At 46.0% G+C, this 14,842-nt stretch overlaps 1 protein-coding gene across 1 annotated transcript in view; it reads left to right on the top strand.

Moving 5' to 3' along the window:
• The first annotated feature begins 9,245 nt into the window (after positions 1-9,245).
• ECHDC1 (ethylmalonyl-CoA decarboxylase 1) overlaps positions 9,246-14,842 on the top strand; it is a 64,758-nt gene continuing 59,161 nt past the window's right edge. The window contains exon 1 of the mRNA XM_019538006.1: positions 9,246-9,340. The gene's annotated coding sequence lies outside the window, so the exon portion shown is untranslated. The remainder of the gene's footprint in view (positions 9,341-14,842) is intronic.

The raw sequence follows: 14,842 nt of genomic DNA, 5'->3' as shown, positions 1-14,842 counted from the left end.
AATCATTGGGCACTTCACCAAAGCGCCAAGAGCTCTCAAAGATCCATGCCGGGGCTGAGCTATGATGCTCACCAGCTCCCTGAGTACCCTTGGTTGTAACCCATCAAGGCCGGCTGACTTGAAGGTATCCAGCCTGTTGAGGTATTCCTCATGAGGTCAGCTTTGAGGGAGGGCAAGGAATCTCCCTTACCTGGGCCTCCCTGACCCACAGTGGGCAGGGCCGCCCCATGGAGCTGATGGAAAACTGATGCAAAGTACCCATTTAGCAAGTTAGCTTTTTCCTGGGCGTCAGTTGTCAGTTGCCCCATCTGGTTTAGCAGGGGTCCAATGTTGTCCTTGCTTTTCCTCCGGCTCCCCACATATCTAAAGAAGGACTTTATATTTTCCTTGATATTGGTAGCTAGCTGGAGTTCCATCGCAGCCTTGGCTTTCCTGATTTTCTCTCTGCAAGTCCGGACTAATGCAGAGTATTCTCCTTTGGTGGCAGTTCCAGTCCTCCATCCGTTATAGGTCCTCCTTTTAAGATGCAGGAGGTCCGCCAGTTCCCTAGAGAGCCAAGGGGGCTGCTGTGCCCTCTGGCTGCCTTTCTTCTGAGATGGGGTGGACTTTGCTTGCGGATCCAGGATTGCTCCCTTGAGGAGCATCCATGCATCCTGAACGTGCCTCTCCATCGGGTTGTGGCCTTTTAGGTCCTCTCTGATGAACCTCCTTAGTTTGTCAAAGTCAGCTTTCCTGAAGTCGAGGACTTCTGTACAACTGACTGACTTGCCAGCTTTACGACAGATGGTGAAGGTTATCAGTTTTAACTATCACTGTCACCCAGCTTCCCTTTGATTGTTAGGTTGTCAGTTAGGTCATCCCCGGTTGTCAGTATGAGGTCAAGCAGTGCTTTACCTCTTGTCAGCCCATAGATTTCCTGTGTCAGACAGAGGTTGTCCACAAATGAGGGAAAGCTTTGCAACTGCTCGGATTTGGCCGAGCGCTCCTCCCATGAGATATCTGGGTAGTTAAAGTCTCCCATGACAACCATACATCGGGATTGTGTGGCCTCAGCCAATTCCCTGGTGAACTCCTGGTTGAGGTCTTGACTCTGGGTAGGGGGTCTGTAATAGACCCCCACCATAGTATCCCCTGCGCTGTGTTCCCCATGGATTTTAACCCAGAGGGTCTAAAGTCATCCACTATGGGTTCCAGTGTCATCTTGCAGGGACGCGTAGCTTTCCTTGACATAGAGAGCTATGCCCCCGCCCCTTTTGTCCACTCGATCCCTCCTGTATGGCCGTCTATACCTGTGGTCCAGTCACGGGCAGAGTCCCACCAGGTCTCTGGTATCCCAATGACATCATAGTTATTTGCATTTAGGAGGAGAACAAGTTCCTCCTGTTTATTCCCCAAGCTCCTGGCATTTGTGTAGACATGCAAGTATCCCCTTAGGGGCTCTTGCCTTGCTTACATTTTGTTCCAGGGCTGGGGCTGGGGTGGGAACCCTTATGTGTCTTGGCCTGGCTTTGCAAGGGTTGCTCGGTGGGCCAGCAGAGGCAGTAGTCCCCCCATCCCCCAGTGGGCTTAGTTTAAAGCCTGGTGGAGCAGGTCAGCCAGTCTAGCTGAGAAGATCCTCCTCCCCAATGGAGAGAGGTGGAACTCACTTTCAATCTGAAAGTTATGTATAATACAGTCACAAAGGAAAGTGGAATGGAAGAGAAAGAAGAGGGGCTACATTTGTGACAGGACATAGGCACCTAGCTACCGAGTGGGATCTACAGCCATGGGTCAGCTCTCATCATCTCATTGTATATGTAAGCACATGAAAAAAGTAAGGTAGGCCATAGGAAATATTGAGAACAGGTATATCTTAAATCATGCCCCTCTCTGGGGCTTTGCATTTTACTCTGAGCTTCAAAGGGGTATCTCTCATCACCCATGATTCACGGCCTTGAAACCTCTTCTCAACACTATCCCCTTTCTTTAAAGAAGAGAGCAGAGGGATAATGCTTTCTTTCAAAACGTGGTTGGTAGAAGTAATAGTGGTGCCCTCTCCTTTGTATTCTGTAACATAAAGATTAGGGAACTCAATCAGGCTATAAGAGCTGGATTCAATTCCATTCTCTGCCTGAAGGGTCTGAACCCACATCTCCAGGGAGTTTCCCATACCCACAGACTATTGGGTATTTCAATCTCCACCATCCTGGCTGAGCATTCTTACCAGTAAGCTACTAAATAAAGGTGGGTAGTAATATCAACTAGTCTTCTAGTTCTGGTTTGCACAGACATTACACATTCACCAACCACTGTAACACCTACCAGGTTAATCTCTTCAGGCAGCGTAGGCAGAGAAAGGTCTAATTTATGAGGGAGTTGGGACCTGAACTAGGAATTGAACTGTTCAGCACTGTCAGTGTGTGAGTTCCTTCTAGGCATCCTCAGAAATAGAATTTTAGGTGGCTGGAGAACTTTAATATTGAAATTGTAGGAACCCATGGATTGTAGGTACATCTGAAGATAAGCAGCAATGGAGGGGATTTTAAAGATCAAAGTTTTGGACATGGGTGACTGATGCTACTTTGGTCAGGGGGGCCACGTGCTGCCCCAGCCACTAGTCAGCAGCTAGGGGGATGTCTCCTATGGCCAGTCTCACTGACTGCAGAGGGGTTCCCCCCAAGCCTCCCACTCCCCAGCCAGCACTCTCAGGGGGGGCACTGGCACTCCCGCCTCTCAACTAAGCGGGGAGTGCAGCCTGTCAGGGAGTACACCAGCACTTTCAGGGGGTCCATGTGCAGCCCCATGCACCCCCTACGAGCCATGTTTTGGACTTAAATTTCTACAATGGGAGTTGGGTAAAATATAGGTAGGTGCCTGCAGAGCTGTTCCTTGGGGTGCGGGGGGGAGGGGGCAAATTGGGACCCAGGGCCCATACTTTGGGGGGACCTGTGGACAGTGTTGTACAGGCCCTGCGGACAGTGCTGTTGGCATGTGCTGAGGGCAAGATCACTGTGTGTGGTTGCCATGCATTGCCAGCACTGCACTCCAGCCACTTACCCCTAACCCCCGCACAGGTGCCTGTGTCCTTTTGGTGGGTATATCCCATAGTGAGTATATCAGTGTATATTTGAGCCTGCTCAATTAAGTTCACAAATGAGATGATAATGTTATCAGTTTGATAATGATACTCAACAGGGTATTTAGTGAACTGATGGTGGATGTAGGAACTACTTGCCCTAATTAGCAAGGGAAGTTTAGGTTAGATATTAGGAAAACAATTCTTACTAGGAGGGTAGTAAAACACTGGAACAGGTAACCCAGAGAGGTGATGGAATCTCCATCCTTGGAGTTAAGTTTTCCAGACCTGGGGGGTGAACTAGATGACCTCATGAGGTCCCTTCCAACCCTACTTTTCTATGATTTCATGAAAAACAAAGTGTCATGGATATTTTATGTATTCATTGGAGAGAGTCCAGCGGAGGGCAACAGATATGGTGAGGGGCTGGGGGACATGGCTTATGAAGAAAGACTGAGGGAACTGGGCTTATTTAGTCTAGAGAAGAAAAGACTGAGGGGGGATTTAATAGCAGCCTTCAACTCCTTGATGGGTGATTCGAAAGAGGATGGAGCTAGGCTGTTCTCAGTGGTGGCAGATGACAGAACAAAGAGCAATGGTCTCAAGCTGCAGCAAAGGAAGTTTATATGAGATATTAGGAAGAATTTTCTCTCTAGGAGGTTAGCAAAACACTGGAACAGGTTATGCAGAGAGGTGGTAGAAGCTCCATCCTTGGATGTTTTCAAAACCCAGCTGGACAAAGATTTAGCTGGGATGATCTGGTAGGAGATGATCGTGCCTTGAGAGGGGATTGTACTAGATGACCTTCTGAGGCCCCTTCCAGCCTTAGTTTTCTTTGATTCTATTATTGGAATTCAGGTCTCCCTAAGAACTAAGCTGGGATCTGTCATTGTCTGGCTGTGACAACAGGATTGGATTAACCCTTCAGTGGGCCCTAGGCAAACAAATTAATGGGCCCTGGGCTGGTCAAGGCCCCCTTTCCCACCCCAGCACTGCTGCCTGTGCGGAGCAGGGCTTGGAGCTGCCACTAGGAAGCAGCCACTACAGCAGTGAGGTCAGTGGAGGGGAAGGGAAGGGATGGGGCCATTCGCGCTGCTGCCATGGAGGGAAGGACAAGGGCCGCCAGCAGCATAGGGCCCTAGACATATGCCTAGTTATCCTATGCATTAATCTGGGCCTGTGTGACAAAAGCTTTTCTACTATGAAAACAAATATTGTAAGCATTGAGTTTCATGTTCTCACACATCACCTAAGATCAGAAAGTCAAGCTTTGTTCTTTCTGGTTGTTCCACCATCAGAAATAATAATAGAGTCACTCATGTGTAAATGATGGTGGATTTGGACCTGAAATTAGAACTTGGGCAATAATTCTGAAGATGATCTGATTCTCCCAGAGTTACACACAAACAGAGATTTTCAGAATGACTCCCAGGACCATGCTCTTTAGTACTCTACCATGGTTTTGTTGTCTGAAATTTTGCGTTGTTATATAATGAAACAGACAGAAAACAGTCGCCACCCTGTTCAAGTGACTCTCAGCCTAAGGGATCCCATCTATTTTTAGTCAACCCTCCCTCCCATTCCTCATTCCTTGGTCATCTATCAACATGAATGCCACATGCCCCCAAAGTCTGGGGGGACATGGTGAGCTCCAGCAGGTGGTAGTGGTGGCAATGTCGGCAGTGGGAGCGTGGTGGCGGTAAGCGGGGAGCTCCTGCAGGCAGCCGCAATGTTGTTGGTGGCTTGGGGTGGGGGTGGCAAGTGCCAACCTGTGGTTAGTGACCACCTGCAGATGCCACTGGCAGTGTTGGCAGCTGCCATCAGCAATCACGGACTGCTTGCAGATGCCGCCAATTATGTTAGCAGCAGGGGTGGGGGGAGGGGGTGGCAAGCGGCGACACTGCGCTGTCAGCAGTGTCGGTGGTGCCTTTTCATAGGGGGTGTACCGTCATGCACCCACATCTACCCCCTATGCACCACCAGTGTCTATCAACATCTTTAAAAGCTGTTAACAACATAGCCACAACAGTCTGCAACAACCTATTGCTCATTAAAGCTATGATCAGACATGTTACTTACCCTAACTTCTGCTAGGTGGCGATATGCTACCTACAAAACCAGGAGATTTGAAGGCATCAACAACTTGCATAAGATCCTTGCTTAAGGTATAATTGTCACTTTGCCATAAAACCTGCCCTATTTATTGCTTCTCCTTCCCACAGCAGGTTTTATTTCTATGAGCAGGATTTGGAGAAAGATTCATTCCACTCAGGAGGTTTCTACATTAGGATCTCCTGTTTTCCAGAAACAGATGTAGAACTAAATGCTGTAGCAAGTGTACTTATATTTAGGAAGGGAAAAAGATAACCAAAATCAAAGGGGAATAACTACCCCAATAGCAAAATATAGGAAACATACCTGCTACTGCAATATTCTTCTTTTTTTTTTTCATTCCAAGGTAAAAATTAATGGGAATGAACTCATTAATTGTTTGAAGTTATTGCAACCTGTAATTAGGATATTTAGTATCTGTAATAGCATTTTCTTTAAAATGACTCAGAGAACTCTGCTGGGTGCTCCCAATATCTCTCCTATGCTTTTTAATAATATCAAAGATTTTGAGGTTTTTGTTCACATAACAAAAATCCTACTCAAAAAGAACTAAGACTGAACTATTTCTAGTTGCTTCTCTGTTGGCCATTCTATGCACATTTCTCTGTCGCAGCTTCTCAGACTTAATACTTACATGTTGACTTTAGGAACAGAATTCTAGTTCCAAAAATATCACCTACAGGTTTTAAATAATCATATTTAATCAGAGAGATTAATTTAGGGAAATTTGTATTTGATACCAAAATTAAAAACGGGTGGAGAGGAAGCACATGCAAACCTGCCTGAACAAGAAATAGAAATGAAATAGAAATAACAATAAAGATATGAGTACAGGGAAATAAATCTGGGTGTTGTGTATTAACATTGGCATAGTGAGCTGTTGGAAGGATTACCCGTATATTAATGTTTGCACAACAGTTTGACAACAAAGTGTTCCCTAAGCATTCATTACACATTTTTGGCTCAAATACACATATGCCTGCATACAAAGGACTTGAATTTTTCCACACAATGATGTTAATGAGGCATTAACTTCATTGTAGTCACTGAAGCAATATTAGTAATGAAAAAAATGGCATAAATCAGTGGAGGATTGAGTCCGAACATCCTCGTGGGGCAATATTATAAAGGTTAATTGAGAGTTGCTTTACTTCACTTGCTTCACTTCTGTATACTTTGGGCAGGGATGTCTATCATATTCTGAGCCAAATGAATTGCAGGAGTATTCTGGAATGAGCGATTAACATATTTAATTAAGTTAACTTGTATTGAAATATGGCTTCAAACAGTAATGGAAATTACTAAGACAGAAAAGTATTTGTTGGTGTGATGTGTATAGGTCTGAGATCTGGTCAGCATCTCTTGCTAAACTGTTTTATTTTAGGCAGATTTTTATAGTGCTTCTGAGTATCCATGGACTGATATAATTTGGGGGCTTGTGTAGACTGAGCAGTATTAAATTCCCTCTTGATGTTCTTGCCACCTGTTTATGTGTGGACTTGTTTGTGTAGTACTTTGAAAACATGTGGGAATTAAGCAGCATTGAGCACAAACTGTAGATGTCCCTGTTGCAAGCACAAATTAGAAAAAAAGGAAACACTAGAAAGGAAAATGAAATGCTGACTTCACAGAAGTCAATGGGAGTTTCAAAAGTCAGAATTTCACTCCAAAACTTAAATAAAATAAAAAACCCCCCCAACAACAATCCAATCTTCACAATGATACCAGATGGGCACTAATCAGTGGAAAAAGGGGAGCATCTATAGGAAGAAAGACCTTTCTTATCCACACTGAGTAGCCAGGGCTGGACATGGGCGTGGGCAAACAGGGTGGCTGCCCTAGGGAACCCAAAAATGGCAATTTTTTTCTGCTGTCTGATTATTATCATGATTATCTCTGGTGAAGGGGGGCCAGGAGTTTGCCCCAGACTGCCAGGAGTCTACGTCACCTTGAGTAGCTACCTTGTGTTGGCAATTAACATGCCATTGTAGACCGCTGAGTCTGAACTAGGGTGCTGTGGCACCCAGAGGTGCCTTGAGATCCTTTCAGAGATGCTGCACAATGTTAGTACTCATAGGTATGCCAAGATAAATAAGCCAAGAGATTTCAAACAGGAATCCGGAGTGTTAAAAGCATTCTGCCCTGCAGAGGGCTTTCTGAGTTCTTTGCAACAGAATTGCTCTAGTATTTATCTGTTGTCAGAAAGCAAGCAAAAACTAAGGGCTGGCATTTTCCATGGGGGGTGGGGCTTGAGTCTAACAAGGTTGAGGACCACTGCTGTAGGCATGGGGTTGGATCTGCACTGCAAGGGAGCTGCGTGGAGTTTTTTGGGGTTTTATTTTTGACCCATGGATATCCAAAAAAACCCGCAGGAAAAAAAAAAGCAGAGCAGCGCATGTGCGGGCAGTGTGTCACACAAAACCAGAGCCTGGCTGGCTGGACCTGCACTTCCGCTGTTGGCCAGGCTGTGTGTGGCAGGAGCACTGCTGCTGCAGCCATGGGAGGCCCCAAGTACAGGCAGACAAGGTTATGTGGGTAGACTGATGGAAGGGACCTTGCAAGATCCCTTGTGCCCAGCCCCCTGCACTGAGCAGGAAAGACAACTGGGGCCAGGTGACCCCAGCAAGGTGACTGTCCAGGTGATTGCACCACCTCTGGATGGAGTTTATTCCAGTCTGGACACCCTGACTGTGAAGGAGTTTTTCCTAGTGTTAAGCCTAAAACGGAGTTTGTGGCCATTACTCCTGGTTTTCCCCAAGGGTACCCTGGTGAACAGTTGTTCCCTGAGCCCTTGATGTATTTCTCTGATATAACAGTAAGCTGCTACCAAGTCCTCTCTCAGCCTTCTTGTTTTTAGGCTGAAGAGACCCAAGTCCTTCAGCGTTTCCTTGTACGGCTTGCTTTGCAAGTCTCTGATCATACAGGTGCTCTTCTCTGGACTCTCTCAAGCTTTTCTATGTCCTTGATGAAGTGCAGTGCCCAAAACCGGATGCAGTACTGCAGCTGCGGTCTCACCAGTGCTGAGTAAATGTGGTAAATTTTATTAGACCAATTCAATAGTTGGAAAAATTGTTCTTGACAACCTTTCTTCAGACATCAGGAGAACACACATAAATACATACATACACATACATGTGTGTATATACATGTGTATACCTATACGTATATACATGTGTATGTATGTATACATGTATGTGTGTATATATGTCTGTATACACACACAAAATGCAGGTCAGTGAAAATTCAAATGTATATGTGTATGTACACACACACACACACACACACACACATTTGCTTTTCCACAGACTTGAGTTTTGCATGTTGGCTTCTATTCCATCCAGGAGAACGCAAAACAGCAGCAGACTCTCCCTATGCCTGAAGAAGGGTGAATGTGCCCAAAACTTTGCCAAGAACACTTTTTCCAACTATTGAGTTGGTCTAATACAAGACATCACATTTACCCACAGAACCTTGTCTGCCTATGCATACATATATACATACACATGTATGTCTATTTTACACACAAATACATGTATTATGCATGTATGCACGTGTGCTTGTAAATATGCATGAAGTGCATGCACAGATGTGTGAATGTGCACATGCATGTATACACGTGTGTGTACATAGGCAGGTGTAGACACATGCATTTATATGTGTGTGCACGGGCAGGTGCACATGCACATGCATGTATATGTGTTTGCTTGTGTACAGAGGCAGGTGCACATGCACATGCATGCATACGTGTGCACGTGCGTGGGCAGGTACACACATGCATGTATACGTGTGTGCTTGTGTGTGCGCACGGACAGGTGCACACGCATATGCATGCATATGTTTGCGTGTGTACATAGGCAGGTGCACACAAACATGCATGCACACGTGTGCACGTGCGTGGGCAGGTACACACATGCATGTATACGTGTGTGCTTGTGTGTGTGCATGGGCAGGTGCACACGCTCATGCATGTACGTGTGTGTGTGCACAGGCAGGTGCCCTGGGGTTGGGCCGAGGGGCCGATCTCCCCCCGCCTTCTGCTGGAGTCAAGCCAAAGCCCGAGGGGCGGGGGCGGGGGCGGGCCCCGGCGCCGCGTCCCGCGGGCCCTTTTCTGCGCGGCCGCGGGTTCCCGCGGAGCCTGGTCGTGGCCGCACCCGGAGCTGGCGCGGGGAGCGGGTGAGCCCGGGCGGGGCTGTGCGCGGCAGGGGAAGGGCGGGCAGGCCCCGCTGGTGGGCGGCAGGCCCCTGCCCTGCGGGGGGTGTGCCGCGCTTCCTACGAGCGGGGAGCCCGCTGCACTGGAGGCCGTGGTTGCCTGCAGCCGGCCTGGGAAACCTAGCCGGGCCCCGAGGCGCGACCGGCAGCTCTGGCGCTGTCGTAGCCACGGGAGGCTGAGCTGAAACATCCTGTCATAGCTCGGGCACGTTAAGTCGTCGGTGCTGGTGCTGGTCCCCATGACGGGCTACGCCGGAAAGGCTCATGGGAGCAAGTCCAGAAAGAGAACTGGGACCAGGCCTAGGGTGGCCGACCCTGCAGGACTGCCCGGGAGTCTCGGGGAGGTCGACAGAAATCGTCAGGAGACTGCGGAGAGAGAGGATAGATAGAGCATTCACGGATAGAAATGTTACATGTTGGATCTGATTTATACAGTTGCCCAGTGGGTTTTTAAAATGTAATAGGAATGCGCGTTTGCCTTCCTGACCTAGTCGTGAATGTCAGTGCATCACGTGATGAAACCTCCTGGAGTAGATTCAGACAGAGCTGGCAACCCTAACCAGGACTCGGGACTCCCTGTCCCTCCGGAAAACCAGCTCCCCTCCTCCCCCCCCCAATAAACAAAACAAAACAGCCCAAAGCCTTTTAAGAGGAGGCTAGACACGTCAGGGTCATCTGACCCCATTACTCTGACCCCTAGATGGTTGGAGTGTCTGACCCCAGCACTCTTTCCTACCCAGGGCAGGGGGGCGGACTTGATGATCTGCTAAGGCCCCTTCTGACCCAAACATCTGTGAATTTATGAATCCTATGCTTTTTCCCCCTAGTACGCTAACGCTTACCTAAACACAGCATAACAACTACTTCTTAACTACAGGAACAGCCTGCCTAGCCCTAGAAGACTGTTCATTTACCATAGGAACAGCCTGGCCTAAGCTTTGGGCGTGTGGCTAAAGCGCCTTACTTTCGGCTTGGCAGAACACCTTATGCCTTGAAACCATTGGGACTGTTTAAGGTTTCTTTGGAAGGTTTGAGAACTCAGATTTTTTAGTTTTACAGAGTATGCACGTAAATGCAGTGCAGTTAAACAACAAGCAGACATTAATGGGTTGTAATTATAGCAAATTAAGTTTAGTACCTGTAGTGACAGGTGCTAACTTAATGCACCGTAATCAGCACTACTGCGCATTAGTGCAGGTGAATACTTTTTTCATGATGTTAATGCACATTAGACTAAATCTGCACATTAGCTTGTGTTTTGCCCGCTTTGATAATGCACAGTAGAATTAGTCTTCTGCACATTAAGCATCTTGTGTAGATGCACCCTTTGAGGCTGAAAGCTCCTATGGACTTAAGTGCCTCAAGTGTTTTATTTAACTGATAACAGAGAACCAGTTTGTTACAATGCAAGTAAGTGGTCAGCAACAAAGTGGGACTGGCACTGTTTTATGCAGTTCGCAAACCATGAACTCATCTAGCACTTGTGTAAATGGAGTGCACTGTATTTAAATTGAACTAACTCTAACTGGTACCTTGTTTTCAGGAAGCATTGAATTGTCCCCCTTCTGAAAATCAGAGTGCTTCAGTATACCTGAAAATTGAGCAGACCCAAATTTGGCATCTGATACTCTCTTTTGAAAATATTGAGCTCAGTGTTTCTCAGTTAAACTGTTTTGGAGGAGGGAATAGGAAGTGGTGACATTTGCAAAAACCTTTTTGCAGGGAATTCTGCATCCTGAGGAATGTTTTGTATAAATTTCTTCACTCGTTTTAAGAATTCACTTTAGGTTGGTGAACCCGGCATACCATTCTTCAGGAAGGCAGGTTAGGCTATCATGGAACTGCAAGAGTAGGGAGAAAAATATTTTTTAATAAAAAGATTCCCTCACTAAACTGAAGACCTGTTGAAACATGCATTACAAACCTGCAGCAACTTGAATGATAGTGTAAGAAACAGCAAGTGGATAAGGCAGTGGCATATATTCTTTTCTGTAGAGCTGGGGAATTCCCATGTTCAGAAATAACTTGAGTAGAGAAAATTACAGGTACAATTGCAGAGACCATTTCTGGCCTGAAGCATAAAACATACTGTAATAGCTCAAGCACATTAAGTCAAGCTCACATTCTGTTCTCTTGATTGATGGGGAATTATGACCATTTCTACAGACAAAGCATATTTTTGAGTACAGTGTATTCTAGGTGAAATTTTAGAGGAGTGGTTCTGAAAGTTTGGCCCATTACTCTAAAGCTGCTAAGCAGTGAGAGAGACATTCACCCTTGGGAGTGACTCCTATAATTCAGTGGAGTTAAAGCAGAAATTCATTTAGCCCTGTATAGGTTATCATCTAGAATTTGGTGGAGAAAAGGCATAATTTTGAGAACAGCTCTACAAGGAAGGAGCATATCTTATACTCATTGGGTGCATTTACTGCATTGCATGCAATGAATGCGCCCCGATAAACTATGGAGCAATAAGCTCTGGAATTTTTTGCTCCCATTTGAATGTGCATCCAGGAGCAAAAAACTCCAGAGCAGATTGCTCTGGTGTTTATTTGTGCGTACCGCATTGAACCTGGTCAGGCTGGTAGGGGATCAAGGGGGTCAGTCTGCCAACCTAGGGCTGCTTCAGCCAGACTCCATGTGCTGCGGGGAGGCTGGTTGGGGCATAGGGTGTCTCAGTGCAGGTCTAGCAGGTAGGCAGCCCCTGCGCTCAGGCACACCCCGCCCCAGCCAGCCACAGAGCGGCACATGGAGATGGGGGAGTGGTCAACCAAGGGCTGCTCCTCTGTCTCTGCAGTCTGTGGAGACCCTGCTGAGGCCTGTGGAGATGAGGGGGCAACTTGCTGCCCATCTCTGCACTCAGGCACATGGAGATGGGGGAGCAACCAGCCCAGGGCTACAGAGCCCCATGCTGAGGAACACTATACCCAAGCCAGCTGTTCTGCTGTAGACACGTTTTAGGATGTATAGACACACCCATTATGTACAGCTAATAGGTCAAAGAGGGTGACGAAGAAGTCTGGTGCAGAGCTTTGGTTAGGGAGGGGTCATTAAGATAACAACCTTCTGGCTGCAGGATTCAGGAGAGCCACCATTGTGTGGGAAAGAAACATCCAGTCTCAAGCTCCTGAGGTTGCGCTCTAGCACTTGCTGCAAAACTCAGTCACCTAAAAAGTAAAGGGAGAGAAGGTGAGTGTAGGCTTTGCTGGAACATTGATTCATATACATTCTGCAGTGCTCACACAAAGACCTTCCTAAAACGTTGGCTAGACTAGGCCTGAATGCACCTATTGCATGAGCTCTTTATATATGCAAAAATTAGCGTGTGGGCCAGATGTGCACTCCTGCCAGGAGATGAGTGGGGAAAATGGCTGTACAGCATGTTTCTGTACCAGGAATATAAAACAGGAACACCCAAATTAGGGTGAGGAACACGCTCATTGTATAGGATGGGTGTAGTTTGTTTTGATCCCTGTATAAAAAGACAGTTATAAAACACAAGTGTGTCAGGGCCATTCTTTGTAGGCAGCAAACCTGGCTGAGCCTTTGCCACTGAACTGAGCCTGCGGTCATTCTGTAAAACAAGATTGGTGTAGGGATCCTTGGCTGTGACTTTGCCGGCGCTGCAGTCCCTGAGATTTCAGCACTGACAACATATCAATACTGCCCAGCAAGGACAGTGACGACAACAGTAAGCATATTTTTTTTTAATTTTACACAACAATTCAGATAATAAACCTTCCCTAATATTTAAACATAAACACAGCTGTGGAGTGGAGGCATTAAATAAAAAAGCAGGTTCCACAGTGTACAGCAAGAAGTGAAAATGCTTTAAGGTCGACTCAGAGAAGAAAATGGAATGGGCACAAAATATGAGGCATTTTTAGTAATTAAAGAAATTGAAAAGAGCGTAATGGGTTACAAGTAGAGGCATTAATGCTGTAATATTGAGACCCAAAGAAGTGTAGAAAAGACAAGAAAAGAAAAACAAAAACAAATTATAAAATTAGAGAATACTTGACCTGCAGAATAATAGTGTCAGCAGTTAAAAAAAAGAGAGAGTGGGGATGACATCAGGGACATGGAATAAACAAAATGAATGCTAACAGCAATGTAGTAATGTTAAATGTGTATTGTAGTGTTAATTGAAACTTTTTTCCAAGTCACTTATTTGTTTTTAGTAGATCAGTGGCTCTGTCCAGAGGATCTTAGATTAATTAGTTCCTTCTCCTCCTCCCAATTCTGTTTTTCCAAAGCTAGGAAAGCAGCATTTCTAGGGGTGAGGGCAGGACTCCTGGATTCTGTTCTGTTCTCTTGTCTATAAATACTTTATTGGTGGGTTATACTTATCTATAAAATGGAGGAAATGACTTATTTTCTTCTACAGCATGCTTCTAAGGATTTCAAGGTTCTTCACAGACTTTAATGATTTAAGGCTCACATTGTAACAGTGATGCAGGGAAACATTCTTCAGTGGTGTACCAGACTGCTATATAGGCATAATTATATACTACCTGTGCATGTAGCTCCTCTATGTACTATTCCTTGAGGTGACTCTTAATGTCCCCCAAAGACAAAACAGTGGATAAAATGGAAAAGGGCCAAATTTAAAGACACATTTAGTCCCGTCCTCTCAGATCTGCTACTTTCGACTGCTGCTGCCTGACTGTCAGTTCTGATCTGTGAACGACTATGGTGAAGGTATTGAACTCCCCCCACCCCATTCCTGCCTCTTCCACGTATACCCCCTTCCTTCTTCTTCCCACTCTTTCTCATTTTATGAACAGCTGTATCTGACTTCTTTTCCTCTACCCCTCTATGTTGCTACTATCTTCTGTCTACATACTCCTTTCTATCAGCCTTTTTTTTTTTAATTTTGACTCTTGGCTCTTTCTCGCCTCACAGTTTCCCACACACATCTTCTGTGGCTTCAGCTTCTGTACTTATGACCAACAGAATGCCATCTGGGCCCAATCCTTGTCCTCACTGCTTTAACTCAGTGTAAGGTCCTTGTTTAACTCTTCTGCTTGTCAACAGGGCTGCTTGCTTGAGCTGGTTTCTAAGCATAGCTTTATCTCTGATTTGTTTCTTGTTCATTTTTCCCTCTGACCATCACCTGCTCTCTTTAAATGTTGCCCAGCAGCCTTAACATTGTACCCTGTCACTTACTCTTTCTGTGCCTTCCACCCTTCATTGGTGTTGATGACTTCTCATCTGCTTCCACTCCCTCCTCTCAACCATTTCTTCCTTCTCCTGCATTGATATAGTGTTTGATACTCTCCACGTGTCATTGTTCTTCACCTTCTACTCTTTTTGTTCCTCTCCATCCTGGCCGCTCCTTTCAGATCTCAGCCTTGACTCACCCCCAGCACTTGTTTACTCTGGTCCTGCTATTCAGAGTGTATCTGGTGAAAACCTCACGATCAGATTGATTTTCTCTACTACAAATACCATTTCTTCAGTCCT

Source organism: Crocodylus porosus, unplaced genomic scaffold (assembly GCF_001723895.1).
Source record: "Crocodylus porosus isolate Cpor-Errol unplaced genomic scaffold, CroPor_comp1, whole genome shotgun sequence".
NCBI lineage: Eukaryota > Metazoa > Chordata > Crocodylia > Crocodylidae > Crocodylus > Crocodylus porosus.
This window is presented reverse-complemented; position numbering and strand designations above follow the sequence as displayed.